This window comes from Miniopterus natalensis, chromosome 17 (assembly GCF_054644295.1).
Source record: "Miniopterus natalensis isolate mMinNat1 chromosome 17, mMinNat1.hap1, whole genome shotgun sequence".
Taxonomy (NCBI): Eukaryota; Metazoa; Chordata; class Mammalia; order Chiroptera; family Miniopteridae; genus Miniopterus; species Miniopterus natalensis.
In genome coordinates, this window is record NC_142097.1 from 34,603,599 (window position 1) to 34,622,016 (window position 18,418).

Below are 18,418 nucleotides of genomic sequence, written 5' to 3' on the forward strand. Positions count from 1 at the left end.
CTCCCCCGAGCCTGCCATCACGCGAGGTCACCGTGCAGGGACAGCTCTAACTGGGAAGCAGGTTCTCGCCAAACACGGAGGCTGACGATGTGGGCACCCTGAATTCAGACTTCGGCTCCGTTATTGTGAGAAAGCAATTTTGTTGTTGATCAGCCATCCGTCTGTAGTATTTTGTTATAGCAGCCTGAACAGACTTGAGACAGAAAATACACAGGGACAGGGAGAAGGGCATGCTGCAGACAAAGGTAACCTTCCAGTTCTTGGATGGGGTGGTAGGTAACTGGTGTCCATTTTACCATTATATTTACACATGTCATTTCTACTCTTTTGTATGCATTAAAAGCTACATAATAAAAATAAAACAGAAAACTGCCAAAGGGTTCATCTTTAACTGGATTTTTTCAATGGATATTTAAAAGCCACTGGTTAATCCTTCTGACTGATGGGTGAGGGATATAATCAGCCTCTAGAGCTTAACTGCCAATTTTTTGTAGTGAATCTCAAAAAGGCTTCCCACATAATTAGTGAAAGACAGTGCTGGAAGTCCTTCTTGTCTTGGGATTTTAAATTCCTGGCCCTTGCTATCCCAAATGAATCTGTCTACTCACACAGCTCTAATAAGAGGTGTGCTAGTCGAATCATTTGTGTGGGTATTTTTAACCTTCTACTCCAGATGGTAAAGAAACATTTCTACATAGAAAAAATGTTTATAGGATAATCATATTAGAAAACAACTAATTTCACTTTGTGTTTGATGTCAGATAATTAAGCTGGTAACAAATGAAAAAAATTGATGTCTTTTTTTTGGGGGGTAGTAGGAATATAAAATAAATTCACTCATATAAAAAATTTTATAAACCAATTAGCTTAATTTTAAAGTAAATAAATACATCTACATCTGAGTTTCTATTACAGCAAAGGTGATTTACTCAGTAAACTCTATATAGATATATTTGGACTAAATTTACATATTAGCTAAGTTCTAATTGCTTTTTTTAGTCAATTTTATGCAAATATATTCACTGTTATTTAAACATTTTTCAGAATGTTTGGAAAGTGCCCAATCCAAAATAACTAATTAACAATTAGAAAACAAAATCAAAATTGTTTGATATTTTCATGTTACAGCTTAAGAGCCAGAACACTTTGAAATGATATTGTCTTATTTTTCAATCCTTATAATAAATTCAAAAGCACTAGACCAATTTAAAATGATTTCTCCTGTTCGCTACACTTCTTGCACACCTTAATAGTTTGTAATTATCATTAAAACATCTTTGAGTTGGATGAGTTACTGGCACCACCGAGCTTTACTTGTTTTGTGTGTGTGTGTGTGTTTAATGTGATAATAGAGGTCTATACTATCTTCCCCTAATCAAAGTCCATAAACTTGATCTTCCCTCAAGAATTTCACCAAAAAAAACTCAACTTCTCATACTCTTTTAGTATGGTAGAGTGTTTACTAGATATAAAACATGCAATTTCCCTTCATGAAAAGTAGAGATTAATTTCTTTTCTTAGAGGTAAACCAGCTTAGTGGTTTATTAGGTTTAATGCATTATGAAATGGAAGACATGATTTAAAAGATTTCTGTATAATTTTTCGCTTCTGATTAGTTATATAATCTGAAATTAATACTATAATTTTCTGGAAAAGAGGATTTTCCCATAGTAATTAAGTTCTCAAAATGCATCCTTACTGAATCTATATTTACTAATATGCCAGGTCTCACACTCTCTTAAGTTATCTTAGTTTTTAAAAGTTATATTCATTCATTTATGTCCTAGCCCATTTTCTCAGTGGTTAGAGCGTCAGCCCGTGGACTGAAGGGTCCCAGGTTCGATTCCGACCAAAGGCACATACCTTGGTTGCAGGCTCGATCTCCGGCCCTGGTTAGGGTGCATGCAAGAGACAACCAATCGATGTTTCTCTCTCACATCGATGTTTCTCTCTCTCTCTCTCTCCCTTCTACTCTCTCTGAAAAGCAATGGAAAAAATATCCTCAGGTGAGGACCAAAAAAAAGTTATATTCATTTATTTAAATATGTTTGTGAAAGTGGAGTAGACTTTGGCATGTGCAAGGCATTTGTCCAGAAGCCTTTATGATTTCCCAAATTTAAAACAAACAAACAAAACAACAGTATCAACAACAAAAATAAAACTCTGTAGAATAAACTTGGTCTACGGAGAGAAAAATCAAGTTGTAAAGAGAGAAGCAGAATACAAGAGAGCCAGAATCTTGACAACTCCCCTGTACTCAGTGCTATCTGCTTCCTGAAACCTGGCTGCCTCCCAGCCTGAGATAACCCTTTACCCATGTAATAAATTCCCCTTCTAGCTTCAAGCTACTAATACCTACAGTATTTATGCTGAACTATCTGGTAATATTTGTAATTCATTCCACTGCATGGACCCATTGATTTTCAGCTAATCTTTCTGAGGTCTTACTGATGTCATGGAGTTAAGAATCTTTTTGTTTAAAGAAAGGTACCTGAACCTATTGGATTCAAACTGACTTTTGCAAACAAGATTTCAGGGTTCAAAGAGCATACCAGGTAGATGCATCCTTTACAGAAGGCTTCCCATTCTTATTTGGGTGATCCACAAACTATACTGTGCACCTAGATGTAAGTGATAAATGGAAAGAGTAAAATGATTTCAATATACCAGTTCTCTGCAATATAGGCAGTATCTCTTTCTTTGAAGCCTAATACTAAAACCAGATGCTTAGCTTTATGACTTCCTTCTCTCAAACAAGATAAGAAAAACATAAGTCAGTTAGCGTTATAAGGAGTATTAGTTTTGCTGAAAACATAATGCCTTTGGGGCTTTGAATGAAAGTACTAATTTAAACCATTCCTAGAATGAATAAATATTCAAAAAGAGTGCTACATAAACTTTGCTTGCCTCAGGCTAACAAATATTTATAACTCTATCATGTGCATTTTCATCTTTGGAATTTTTCTTTCATCTGAGAAGTGATTCTTTCACCTGGGTACCTTTTAGAAATTAAATTTAGATTCAGGGCAGTGACAGCTTAGATCTTGCCCTATGTATAACAAATCAATTCATACAACTCCTTTCCATTAAGAACAGCTCACTAATAGCTAAGTGGGCATGCTTTAAATTAACCTGATATACAAGAGTCCAGTCAAGTTGTAAGTTTATGGATTATAGTCTCACTATCTAATTATATGTTTTGTCAGAGTCCCTTAAAGGGTGTACACTTTGTAATTAACATTTTGTCAACGTCAGGATTGAAATTACATATTGTGTCTCAAAATACTCTATAAGCTCCTTGGAGTTGTTTAGTAGAATGTGGAATTGGATTAATAACAGCCATGGGAGCGCAGGGCCAGAAGAGAAGAGACTAAACAATATGGGAACAACATGGTACCAAACTTGGCAAACGGGCAGAGGGCAAGGGTAAGGAAAAACATGGAAAGGACATGAGAACAAATGTGAACCAAAATTTTGTTCATTCTGAAATAGTTGTACCTAGGATATGGAAAATGGCAAACTGCCCGACCCCCACTGTTTTGGGCACTCGGTGGATGTCAGGATTAGACTGGATCTACTCGATGAATCCGAATGGCAGTGAGGGGAGACAGAGGGGGAGGCGCTGCTGTTAATTAAACAGCAATGATCCAGCTGATTGTGGCTAAGTGAGTATGTGTGCATCTCAACCACAAATTCACACGTGCAGGAAATGTAAGTTTATTTTCTAATAACACTTAGTTCCTACCATAAGCTTCCCTTCCATTGGGTGTACCCATCAGGATGAGTAAGAAAACAGAAACCACTGGAGGTGTGTTTCGGGCAAGAGGGAATTGAATGTGGGGACCGAGATGTTTATAACTCTTTGGAAAAGGCTGTGGAAGCAAAGGTCAGGAAAAACCACCTATAATCTGAGGAAATAAGCACGTTGCAGAAATTTTAAAAGCTGCCACAACTGCCTGCATGGCCAAGGCAGAGGGAATTCAAGAGGACACCCAGAAGCCATTGTGACACTTCATTTTTCTGTCTTGCCGAGTCCCACGTGCCACTGATGTCAGAGAAACAATAACGGCTTCAGCTCCTCTTCTCTCTTCCAGACCCCACTTGAATGCCTCTCTCATTGGCTGAACCTAAATAAGGCTATTAACAGGGGAGCTTGGCAAAAGCAGTTGCTAGGCTTCCTGCTCCTGCAGTATTGGGAAGAGTTTACAAGAACAGGGAAGGGTTTTTTGTTTGTTTTTGTTAATCCACACCTGAGGATATTTTTTCAATTGATTTTTAGAGAGAGTGGAAGGGGAGGGGAGAAAGAGAGAAACATCGATGCGAGAGAGACGCATCCGCTGTTTGCCTCTGGCACGCGTAGGGATTGAACCTGCAACCCAGGTACGTGCCCTTGACCGGGAATCAAACCCGAGACCCTTCGGTGCGCAGGTTGATGCTCTAACCACTGAGCAGCCACACCAGCCGGGGCAGCTGTCATACAGTTTGTTCAGCTGTTTCAAACCTAGAAAAATTCTCTAGGTTCTTTGGTTTGTTTTTGTCTTTCATGACACTGACAGTTGTGGAGTCCAGGTCAGTCACTCTGCAGAGTGACCCTTAATTTTGATTTGTCTGTTTCCTCCTGTTCTCATGCTAGATACAGGGTTTGTGTTCAGGGTAAAGCTTGTCTTGGCCAGCACTGCATTGCTGAAGTGGTATCCTCCTCAGTTTACTATATTAGAGTCATAAAGTATCAGTCTGTCCCATTATTGGCAATGCCAAGCTTCTACCATCACGATAAAGGCGACCTTTAATTGTCATAACTGATAAGTAACCTGCGTGGTGCCAGTTTGAGACTGCGTGAAGTATCCTGTTCTCCACCAAAATATGCCGTATTTTAGCACCCACCTATTTGTGAATTTTCCCATATTCTTCCGGTTACTGATTTCTAGTTTCATACCGTTGCTGTCAGAAAATATACTTGATATGCTTTCAATCTTCTTAAATTTGTTAAGACTTGTTTTGTGGCCCAACATATCGTCTGTCCTGGAGGCTGTCTCACATGCGCTTGGGAAGGATGGGTATTCTGCTGCCCCTTGCAGAAAATTACCCTCTCAGGAAGGGTTTCAAAGGTACAAATCAAGAAAACCTTGTAAATAAACCCACCGGTTTATTATAAAGGGGCAACTGGTGCAATCATTTTCTCTGTCTCTTTGTCTCTCTCTCTTCACCCATGTTTTCTAATTACTCCACCATCTCCAGCTGCATCTGCAGCCACCATATCTAGGCTGAAAGGTTACAGAGCAGCATGTCCCTAAGTCTCCTATGATGACGGCAGCAGGTGGGGATGGCAAAGTCGAGGTATGTCAGAGAAATTAGAAGAAACTCTAGACTGAGGGAGAAAACAGGTGTTTTCCTGGCTCTTCCTTCAGAGGCTACTCCCCAGAGCAGATTCTGCATTACGAGGTCCTGGGTGCTCACCTACACTCTGTAGAGGCATCCTGCCATGCCTCTTAGCTCCATTCTCTTCATGGCCACCCTGTGTTTCTTAAGACCCTCCCACCCACCCCCAATTGCCCAAAACGCTACTCTTCTTACCCTTAGAACCCTTATCCCTCTTGCTCAGCCTTCGCAATCCAACTCGAAGGGTATGTCCTCAAATCTTCTACAGTCCCCTCTCCCTTCGCCATTCTTTCAGCTGGGCTGTCCTCCTCCCCTGAATTTCTGGAACATATCATTTACCCTTCTTTCACAGCACTGATCACCTTGAAAGCTGTGACATACTTTAAGCCCATGCTTTATCTCCCCTGACGGTTTGGTGACCGTCAGCGCTCTTTGGGCAGGGTTCATGTTGATTAAATCTGTGTCCCCCACGGCACCTAGCACAGTGCCCTGGACATAGCAGGTGCTCAGGAATGTTCACTGAATCAATCACTTGGCCCTGTTCCACTGTAACTGCCATTCCCCCGAAGGTCGGGACGCTGTATGTGCTCACTGCAACTCCCTTGACTACTTGGGAACCTCCCTCTGTCCCTTCCTCCCCTTCTCTAGTCTTTCCCTCTACACTGATTCTCATCTCTCATGGTGGCCTCCCTGCCCCAGCTCCTCCTTAAACCCAGACAATGCTCCTTCAGAGACATGCTCTTTGGCAGCTGCTGATCTCTCTTTCTGCATCCTGCTCTTCCTGGAGTTTACATTCTTAGCTCTACTGATATAGACTGCCCTGAAGGCTCACGCTAACTAGACTTCACCTGTTCAAAAATGATAGGCAGGAAGGCCTCAAAGACAACTTGCTCCCAGCTTCACCCAGCCTTAGGGAGGGTTCTTCTTGGAACTGAGCCCAACATTAATAACACAGTGAAAAGGGGAGACAACAGGAGCATCTGCTTTATAATCATGGTGCATTAGCCCTTTTATGTACGTAGTTTTTCTTGTGGGAAGCAAGACCTAACTTGTTCTAGATATGAATCCATACATTTACCCATTTGCTAATTTCAAAATACTAAACTTGAAAGAAGAAAATATACCTGTGAGCACTTAATACTATCAGTTTGAATTTTCCTAGCCAGTTCCTAACACACCACACACACACACATACACAGCTTTTTAGAGAAATTTTCTACCATGACCTGCTGTAATTAGAGGGGAGGTGTAGCTGCTACAATCTACACCAGTGAAATTCCTGGACTTACAGAGGTTTGCTGATTGGTTCCATGGCCTACAGCAAGGAATTGAACCTGCCTAGGTCACTTTGCATAGTAAATGAACTTTCTTTGAACTCTCACGTCTCAGTTCCTTACACATGACACCTAAATTTCCAATTTTCCCCTTCCTAGGAAGAAAAATTTCCCCTTCCTAGGAAGGCAATGTGATATATGGTAAGCAATTATAATGAAAATCAACATAACTACAGCAGACACTACTAGTTGCTTTCTCCAAATATGTTCTTTCTTTCCTTACTAACAGAACTCCTATATAATTGGGAACATCAATGTACTGAGCTAAAGGACCAGCTTCCTTTAAAAGCCATATGGCCTCATGACTAAACTCTGAACAAGTAGATAAAAGCAGAAATGTCATGAGGGACTTGGGGACACACTCCTTAGAAGTAAACTTAACCAGCTGAGAGGTCTTAAAGTCCCTTTGCCCTTCCTTCTTTTTCCTGTCTGGAATGTCAGGTGATCGATGGATTCCCAATAGCCATCTGGGACCATCACTAGCTATGCCTTAGAATGGCTGATCTGTAAAATAGAAAGAAACTGGGTATCTAGTAACTGCGGAGCTGCCAAATCATCCCTAAATATCTCTTTCTAAACTTCTTTCATGTCCGAGAGAAATAAACTGCCTTACTTAAGTCACTGTTATTTTGAATGTTCATTTATGTACAGCTGAACCTAATCATAACTGACAAAATAAACAAGCCTGGTAACACATTTTATTGAGTCCTAAGTGGACAACTTAGGATTTATTTAAATATCTTTCTTCTTCTCTAATACATTATTAAACGACCGCTACCCAACCCATTGTAATTTATAAATAACATCCTTTACCTTTCAGGGGGCAGTGACTGTGAAAGGCACGAGGAAAGCTCTGGGATGCTGGTAAAGTTTGTTTCTTGATCAGGTGTGATCAGTTTGTGGAAATGTATTGAGTTGGACTTGATATATGCATACATCTCTGTTTTTATTTTATTATTTTATTTTATTTTATTATTTTATTATTTTCTTTTCTTTTCTTTTAATCCTCACCCAAGGATATTTTTTCCATTTCTTTTCAGAGAGAGTGGAAGGGAGGTGGGAGGGAGAAACATCGATGTCAGAGAGACACATCAACTGGTTGCCTCCCACATGCACCCCGACTGGGGCCGGGGATCGAGCCTGCAACCAAGGGACATGCCCTTGGCCAGACTCGAATCCCAGACCCTTCAGTCCACAGGCCAATGCTCTAACCACTGAGCCAAACTGGCTAGGGCTCTGTATATATTTTATACATCAATAAAAAGTTTTAAAATATATCCATTGTAAATTTGTCTTTCTTAGTGGAATTACTAACCAGGTTAGTTAAGATTAGAGATTTTAAAAGGTTAAGTCCTCGGAGAAGTGAGAAGATGAAATGAAATAATAAATGTAAATTATTCACTTTTAATCTATTGAGACATGTATCCTATGAATATTTTTGGAGAACCTACTATACGCCAGGCACCCAGGGTCAGCTATTACTATTATTAGCCCTAACGTAACTGATTGCCTGTTTGTGTTCCTCCCATAGACTGTAGCATCATGGGGACAGGGACTGTATCTGTTTTGTTCATGTTGTAAACACAGTCGTTTCACACAGTGCCAGTCAAACAGTGGCTCTTAATGGAATATCTGAGTGAATATATTATAGGTTAAATAACCTCTTGTGCACCACTAGGGGAATACATTTCAGTTTCAAACAACTGACTTAGAAGCGATCTTTTGGAATTCGTTTGTAAATTAAGGGCAACCTAGGGCTCTTCAGTATCACTATTAAATCAAGAGTTACAAGTAAAATTTCAGGCACTTCTCTTAACACTCCAGAAATTATGTAGTCTGAAACATAAAAGGGTGAAAATCATAACGCGATTATCACAAGAAACCATCAAAAGCCCTTAACTACACTAGTTAAAACGAGTGGCACAGATTAACTTCTCGATATCATAATGAAAATGCAAACACTATGACTAACACATACTGTATCAAAATAGAACATTTCATTGCATGGCAAGAAAGAAAAGATGTCTGTGTTTTAAGCAATCAAAGAACAAATTGAAAATGCAAGCAACTGGAAAATGGCAGTCCATAGAAATTCCATTAAAATACAGAAAATGTATGACTACAATTTTTCTCCGTAACTCAGGATATACTCCTTGGTGGTTTTTTAAAAATTGTGTAGATTTCAAAAGGAGAGAAACCTCAGTTTGACATCTGTAGAAGACCTATTTTGGGGGTGCATACCCAGTCCACAGTCCTTTCTGTGAAAGCTGCCTCCTTGACAAAAGAGCAAGCCTACACAGCTATTTTTGTCAAGTAACCCTCCAGCCACAGCTTACTGGACAATTGGAGAACTCTTGACTTAAGCTGAACCAGTCAGAATCTTTCTCCTGAAAACCTGAATTAGTAGGCACTGAGTCTGTAGGTAGTGATGAGCTCCAGAACTGGAAGGTTAACTAGAGTTGGCACCAAGGCTATCCAAAGTTTCACAAAGCCAAAATTATGAGGGAGCAGAGGTTATAAGTAAGCAAAGAAGACTGAAAAAAAAGATGGAATATTTATGCAAAAAAAGTGCAGAAGCAAGATATCATGGGTAGAATGCAGGATAGGGAAATGAGCTCTGTTCCTGAGTTTTGAGTTCCCATGAAGTCTGACTGATTTTGTTTCTTGCTTTTTTAAAAAAAAAAATCAATCATCTCTGAATTTTTTTATTGGCCTCCTACCCCCCATGGGGTGCCCTGGATCCGCTGCCTTAATGCCTCAGAACTTTGGTGTCGCTGACCTGAGACACCACTTTGCAGCCCACAATCCTGCAGGTGGTAGTCTCTTTGATGGATTGCATGGAGTTGCTGTTGTCCAGGGTGGTGCCAAGATAGAGGTCCTCCCCTTCTTCCAGTAGGTGGTGGTAGGTAGTGACCTCAGCCTCCAGCTTGACCTTAACATTCAACAGGTCTGATCATGGGACACTAAATGGGTCCAGGCTGCCTGTCACTACTTGAGCCAAATTAAGTAGAGACAAGGTTGAATCATGTATGAGCATTTATTCCAGTAATGCCAGCAGTATGGAGAGAGCAGCAGGTCGTCTTGTAAACTCTGCTCTAACACCTCCTACTAGCCAGCTGATTATCCATGCATAAGGAAGAAAGGCTGCATGCAAGAAGGAAGTGGGGGAAGGGTAATGGATGCAGGGTCCGTGGTCTGTGTGTCTCCTTCCAGGATCTTGAAGTCTGATAACAGAGTAGTTAATTTTCAGTGGTGTTAAAATCCAGCTCCACCAGTTCCTGGGACCAGAGAATAATCAGCATTCCTAAGGCAGACTCCCGGAGGGGGTCACGATCTAGGCACAGCAACCATATCAAAGCACATCTGTTCTCAAAATGTATTTTCTTTTCTGAGCAATGGATCCATTTAGGCCCCAAGGCATCTCTTATCTTTTTACAGCTGTTTTCTCCTTGTAGCACACCCTCCGGTTTCACGGGGTAAGAAAACCTCTTATCTATAGTTAGTAAGGTGAAAAATCATTAAACTGTGGTCCTATTCATATTACGTGTCTTCCCTCACTTCAGGTCTTCATACTATTGGGCCTGGCGCTTCCGCTCAGCCCAGGTCTGGGTCAGCTCTGACTCCAGGTACAGCAGAGTCCCGTTGAGCTGTTCCATCTACATGGCATAGTGTCTCTCTAACTCCCTCAGGCTGTTCTCCAAACTGGCCTTTAGATTTCTCAATAAACCCAGGTTGATCTCCAAGTACTGAACCATACATCTCAGCTCTGTGAGTGTCATCACAGCAGTTCCTACCTCAGCAATCGTAGAGGTGCTCTCCTCAGTCTGCTGGGACCAGTACTTGTCTAGCTCCTATCAGTTCTTCCAAGCCAGCTGGTCATACTGGGCCTGGATACCCTGAGGTCCTGAGAATGGTGCATCCAACTCCAAGGTCAACCCAGAGTTGGGAATCTGATTTTGTACACCATTTACTCCCTCCTCATGGTTCTTCCTCATAAAGAGCAGCTCCTCCTTGAAAGCCTCCATCTCTGTCTCCAGCTGTGGTCGAGTGATATTAGTATCATCAATGACCTTTAGGAGCCCATTTTTGTCACTCTCCATAGACTGGGGCATGGCCAGCTCCCTCTCATACTTGACTCTGAAGTCATTAGCAGCAAGAACGATGTGGGCATTGTAGACAGAACTGACAAGGATCTGAGCCCTTGGGTCCTTGATGGTCTTAAAATAATGCCCCCAGTCTCTGACCTGGGTCCCTTCTCCAGGTGTTCCCAGACTTTGCTCTCCAGTCTCTAATTATCAGCCTCCAGGCTCCTTATCCTCTCCAGGCAGGAGGCCAGGCAGTCACTCGGGCATTGTATAGTCTCCTTCTAGCTCTGGATGCCCATCATGCCCACCAGACCCCTGTCCATCCCTGCAGCCAGGCCCCTGGACCGCTAATTGCCCTGCATGCTGGTGGAGTGGGACATGGTCTGGGAGCCCAAACCCCCAGCACTTGTATTGATTGATGCTGGCTGCCCTGCTGGCAGGCCAGCCTGGTTGCTGGGTGACTATGTGGAGCCCAGGGTCTAGCAGTTGATGCAAAAGCTGGTGCAGGTGCTGAAGCTCTTGTTCGGGAGGAAGGCAAGAGGACAAGATTCAGGTTCCAGCTGCCCTTGTTTTTTTTAATCATTAAAGTAATCGACTAACACCCCTATCCCTGTCCAATATCCCCAACCCTTCTTTTTACATGAACAAATGTGTCTTCAGCACCTACTTGTTTGTATGTGATTGATGTTTAAGGTCTGAAACTCAGCTTTGCTAAACTAAATTGTGTTAGTACACACGGAGACTAGCTCACACAGTCAGGAAGTTCTGGTGAAGGCACTGGCTCCACTGACTCAACTCTGCTATCAGAGAACCAAGCTGACCACTCTCTTCCATTAACATGTTCTCTTTAGAAACAGAGTAAAAGACTTTTCTCTTAATAATTACCTCAAGTCAGGCCTGCTCCTTGAGGGTACTCACAGGCTGCCTTGATTGGGTTTGGGATGTGCCCAACTCTTCTGCAGTCTTACTTCAAGAGCAGATGTCTTAGAAATGTCTTTCCTGCTTATGGATGGTCTCATTCATCTGTAGAACTTTTGAGACTTTTCTAAATTTATTTCTCAGGGGAAGCCATAACTTCAGCTTCAGGGGTGTGTGTGTTGTAGTCATCCCGATATGAAAGGTCATGTAGACCACTGAAACATAACTTTATTTAAAATTACCATGAGCTATTGGCCATAATAAAATGAGCTAATATTCCTCAAGATGAGTTGAGTCTAAAACTGTCTTTCTCCCATCTTCTTGGAATCCTTGCTATTTAGAAATCTCCAGAGGGGCAACTACTTAAAGGTCTGGCTCGTCTACATGAGAGCAAGAACTTGGCACTTAAGTATGCTTTCATAGCAATAACTCTGTACAACAGATGTTTGTGTGTTTCATGGGCATCATAAATATTAAAAATGATGTTATACTGTTCAGAAAGCACTTCCCATTCATTGTTAATGCTCACTATGTGGGTAAGAGAAGGAAATTCCTTGGGGGGAAATCAAGATACATTTTTATATTACTGTCTTCAATTTCAGGGCTGAAGTTGAGAATCAGTCTCTGATTTCTTGAATATCATATGAAAATTTTAATTAATATCATGCTTGAGTGTCCCTTGTTCCTTATAGCTCCATTGTGAGATATACAATGTGTAACTATAACAGAAGATATGGTGGAAGGATAAGGCAGAAGTGAATTCAAAGACCAGTTCCACCTCTTCCTGGCTCAGTGATCATGGGCTTAGTTAGCTTTATGAATTTAGTTATTTAACCTATAAAATAGCAGCTAATAACACTTACCACATAGGGCCATTATAATTTAATAAGAAATATGTGTAAAGATTCTAAGTCAGTACCTGGATTACAGTTATTTCTGCTTTGTATCAAATTAGAGACTGTGAGTGCTGGGTGTGGACTATACACAAAAAGCAGTCAATGTGTGACTAAATTCTTTGAATTTTTGGCAACTTAAGATTGCTCAGGGTTTCTGACCATCACATAGAAGGCTTTGCCCAGTGAGATTTCAGAGTCTTCACTGATGTTCCACATGTAGGCCTAGTGCCAAATGATCTTCCTAGCTGCCCATGACATTTATTTATCTGCCCTTAATATTTATTCATTCTTTTTTTAAAAAAAATATTTTTCATTGACTTTTAGAGAGAGAAGAAGGGAGAGGGAGAGAGAGATACCGCCTGCACACCCCCTAGCAGGGATTGAGCCCACAACCTAGGAATGTGCCCTGATCCGGAATCAAACCAACAACCTTTTTGGTGCACGGGACAATGCCCAACCAACTGAGCCACACTGGCCAAGGCTATTCATTCATTTATTGAGGGCCCACTAGGCATCATGAAGACAGTATCATCTCTGACCTAACCAAGCTCATAATTTAGTAGAGGGCAAAGACGCAAAAACAATTACAGTATTATCTCTAATAGAGGGCTGTGGGAGGCCAGAGGGAGCACACAGTTCTTTTTATGTGAGTGACACAACTGTATTAAGAAATGAGAAATCCAGGTATGTACCTGTCCCAGAAACCAAACCAGAAATGTGCTAGTTAACTAAGGTCCTGTACAAAACTCCTTACCTTCCTGGTGAAGATAATTTGGTTTTGTTTCTACCAAAGAAGACAACGCTTTCCCATGGAAGTTTTAAAAAACAAAAACCTCCTTTCTAGAGCTGACCTATGTCTGTTGATTAGTTTTGCCATGAGCAGCTGCAGATGAAGTCAACTGAAATTCTGAAATCAAATCATGCATAGAGCCAAGCTGTTTTTTCTGGAATGAATTTCAAACTGTTGAACAAAGTCTAAATTTTAAACTCTTTGGTATGTCTCCCAAGTAGTCTGATTCAGTAAATTGCAAAAGAAAATAGAAATGAGAACAAAGATTCACAGAAAAATGAGATTTCTTTTTCCCCAGAACCTTGACTCTACTTTCAGCCAGTGGGAGTGGTTGAACCCCCTTTTTAATTTTTATCCTTTTAAAAAATATATATGTCTTTATTGATTTCAGAAAGAGGAAGCGAGAGGGAGAGAGGGAGAGATAGAAACATCAGTGATGAGTCATTGATCGGCTGCCTCCTGCATGTCCCCTACTGGGGATCGAGCCCACAACCCGGGCATGTACCCTTACCGGAATCGAACCAACAGCCTTTCAGTGCACAGGATGACGCCCAAACGAGCCACAGTGCCAGGGCTTACGTTTCTTTTTTTGAGCATTTTGGATTATAATTACATGATAGAAGTTTAAAATTTAGAAATATTGGTTTCTATATTTTATATAGTCATTTTTCTTTTTTCTTAAAGTGAAGGTACACCTGTCCTTTGAAATAAACTATCCACAACAGGTAATATACTCCTTATTGATTCTACAATTTACTGTTCAGTTGGTCTTTCTATTAGATAGATCAAGGTAGTAAACACCAGGATTTTTTTAAAAGTAGCCTATATAATTTCTTTTGCATATATGCTTCTTTAAAGAAGATTTTTTCAGTTTAAAACTCTGCTTTTAAAAATACACAGACATGTATGGAATAAAATCCAAATTTATAATTTATTCTATATTATGTGCCATAAGCAATACTAATACAGAAATTCTGACACAATTTCTTCTCAAAGCATTTGAAAGTTCATAGAAATTTATGCGTGGAAAACATATAAAAGGTGCTTATTAATATACTAGCAGTAATTTTCTCTGGGTGATAGTGAAATTATAGGCAATTTTTTAATCTTCTTTTTCCCTGCCCATACTTTTCTGATTTTTCTCAAGTGAACATATTAAAATGTAGAAATAACTTTTGGGAAAAAGAAAGCTCCATTAGCCTGGCCAGCGTGGCTTAGCAGTTGAGCATCAACCTGTGATCCAGGAGATCGTGATTTGATTCTCCGTCAGGGCACATGCCCAGGTTTTGGGCTAGGTCCCCAGCAGGGGGCATACAGGAGGCAGCTGATCAATGATTCTCTCTCATCATTGATGTTTTTCTCTCTCTCTGCCTCTCCTTTCCTCTCTTTGAAATTGATAAAAGATATATTTTTAAAAAGAAAGAAAGAAAGCTCTATTAGATGAGAAATGATCTTTGGGATATTAAACTTGATATTTGGAAGTCTGAGTTTTCACTTAGCATATTTTATCACCAGCAGTAATTTGACCTACAGCTCACCTTGCCATCTGTTAAATGGGAATGAAGGAATACATTTTTCATCCAGTTATCATCAGAGCAGTAGAGAGAATAATTAAAGCATCTCGAATAGTGCCTGGCACATTCTACGTGCTTAATAAACTATAGCTGTTGTTATTATTAGTATAGGCTAAGATTGTACAAATAAACTCCCCAGGCACCCTTTAAGCCTATTTAACAATGTTCTCAAATCAACAGGAGATAAACACTTGGATCCTTTAGAAAAGCAATCAGAGAATTAAGCTGCTTATGTTCTTCTTTGTTTTCAAATTTTCAATTAATGAAATATTTCAAACACACAGAAAATAAGAGAAACCCACCCTCTTTCTTACTCTTTTTAAAAGTAATATATTACAGATACAACTAAAGCCCTACCCCCTCGATTCTCCTTTTCTCTCTCCCCACAGAAAATCACTATCCTAAAGCTGACTTGTATTAATTCCAGGCACGCTTTCGTACTTTTCTACTTAGATCCATGCTATCCACATTCACATCTAGACTTTATGTTCATCAATAATGTATACAATTATTTATATGTGGGGAAAGATGAAGCCTAACCAGAAATTCCTTCTTGGGGTGCTTTTCTTCCCCATTTCTCCATCTTAAATAATAATTCTACATATGTTTTTAATAAAACTTTGCTTTACCAATATGAAATGACTCCAATTATAAGTCTTTCATTCCATATTAATGCATGTTTAACTTTAAACCAAATAAAATTACAGCAAGATAAGACACACCTCCCTAAAGGCTCCAAGTAGAATAGTTTGTAACCCATATTCTAATTATGACTTTTAAAACATAGAACTTAGGAAAGTAATTACATCTTAATAAGTTTGTTCATTTATTAAATTGGGTTTTACTCTAAAATATTTATGTTCTTATGTAAATGGAACAGATCTAATTGAGCAAGTCAGCAAGGAAAAGCAGCGGCGCACAAAAATAATTTTCTTTAAAGTGCTAAAATTATTGTTGGAAAAGAATTACAAATTCTCCAAATTGTTAACACTACTCCTATCCCTTCAAATACTGTTTTCAACCTGAAAATATAATTTGTGGAGAGCTGGTATTGCAAGCTACTAAACGTTATTAGCACACATACAGAGAGAGGATTACTAACAAATCAATGTCAGCTTGAGTGGTGAACTCATGCCACCTCCTACTGCCCACCCCTTCTCTTCCTACACTTTAAAAGCCATTCTAGGATTTTGTCTGCACTGGCTACCAAGCTTTCTTCTAGGATTGACAGAATTAAGTCCCTAATTCATTTAAAAAAAACAGCAAGTCTTCAGTCTTCCAGCACCCTGTTGCCCACATTTCAATTAAAATGATGGCAACAAATGAGTTATCTCATCTATAAGATCTTTCATTCTAAGCTATGATCCCTCTGGGCCAAGAGCTTTAAACTCAATGAGATTTTATTACAGTATTCTCGAAGCATCATCACCCCTATCAAGATATTTGCTTGCCTCTTATCTTGTCACCTTTTCTGGTCATAATACCATTCCTCTTGATAGCAGCAAAATAAGATTTGAGCAGATCCCCTATCCTTTACTTTTGTTTTCTCCTTAACACTATGCCATCCATATCAGGGAGTCCAGTCACAGACACTGGTATTAGAAGCAAGTGGAAAAAAATAAAAGGGATGGTTTACCTCCTAGTTCTTCTTCTTGGCCCTGAGAAACAATTAACATTCAGCTTCCTTCTCTCCACACTTCTCTCCTCAATCATCCCCTTAGAGTTATGTGAGGGTTAAATAAGGTAACAGATGTAAAAGCCTTGGAACAGTGCTTAGCTGATGCATAGTGCTCAACAAATTTTAGATATTATTAATATTTACCCCCAAAAAGATAAATAAGTCTTTCAACAAATGGTGCTGGAACAACTGAATATCAACACGCAAAAGAATGAAGTTGGACCCCTTCCTCACACCACACACAAAAATCTACTCAGATAGACTGTAGACCTAAATGTAAGTGCTAAAACTATAAAATTCTTAGAAGAAAATATAGGAATAAATCTTTGTGGTTTGGGGCTAGGCAAACCCTTCATAGATATAACACCAATAGCACAACTGACGAAAGGAAAAATAGGTAAGTTGGACTTCACAAAAATGAAAAACTTTTATGCTTAAAAGGACATCATCAAGAACGAGAAAAGAAAACCCACAGAATGGGAGAAACTATTTGCAAATCATATATCTGATAATAGAGTGGTATCCAGAACATATTTTAAAACTCATGCAACTCAGTAATAAAAAGACCAATAACCCAATTATAAAAGGACAAAGGATCTGAATAGACATTCAGATATGTAAGCAATATATAAATGACCAAGAGCAAATGAAATTATGCTCTATGTTATGAAGGCATACTCATAATGCAGAGACGTACAATACTGGCCATTAGGGAAATGCAAATCAAAACCACAGTGAGATACCACTTCACAACCTTGAGGATGTGAAGAAACTGAAACCTTTATATGCTATTGGTGGGAATGTGAAATGGTGTATCCACGTTAAAACAGCCTGGCAGTTTGTCAAAAGATTAAACATAGCGTTACTACATGACCCAGCAATTCCACTCAGGACAGGTGAAAACATACGTCTATAAAAGAAACTTGGACATGTCTATTTATAATAACATTATTTATAATAGCCAAAAAGTGGAAAACAACTGAAATGCCCATCAACTGATGAATGGATAAGTAAAATGTGTGTAACCATACAACAAAATATTACTTGGCAATAAAAAAGAATGAAGAATTGATATATGCTACATCATGGGTGAGCCTTAAAGAAATAGTGTTAAGTGAAAAAAGTCAGGCCTAAAAGACCACACAATTCCATTTATATGAGATGTCCAGAGTAGGTAATTCTATAGAGACAGAAAGTAGATTAGCCTGGCCGGGCATGGCTCAATGGTTGAGCATTGACCTATGATCCAGGAGATCACGGCACATGCTTGGGTTGCAGCTCCATCTCCACTCAGGGGGAGTGCAGAAGGCAGCCGATCAATGATGACTCTTACCATTGATGTTTCTCTCTCTCTCTCCCTCTCCCTTCCTCTCTGAAATCAATAAAGATATATATAGATATATAGATATTTTAAATAGATTAGATTAGTGGTTGCCTAGAGCTGCTGGGGGAGTTGGGATAAATGCAGAGTATTTTCTGGGTTAAATGGATATGAAGTTTCTTTTGGGGGTGATAAAATGTTCTAAAACTGATTGTGATAATGGTTGCAAAAATCTGTGACTATACTTAAAAACTAATGAATTATAACTTTGAGTGAATTGTATGGTATGTGAACTTTATATCTCAATAAAGCTGTAGATGACAATGATAGATAGGTGATAAATGACCTAGATAGATAGATGATGATAGATAGATAGATAGATAGATAGATAGATAGATAGATAGATAGATAGATAGATAGATAGATAATTCCAGGAATTTAGA

At 39.5% G+C, this 18,418-nt stretch overlaps 1 pseudogene; it reads right to left on the bottom strand.

Moving 5' to 3' along the window:
- Positions 1–9,462: 9,462 nt before the first annotated feature.
- LOC107530874 (keratin, type I cytoskeletal 18 pseudogene) lies at positions 9,463–12,592 on the bottom strand (annotated as a pseudogene).
- Between the last annotated feature and the right edge of the window lie 5,826 nt (positions 12,593–18,418).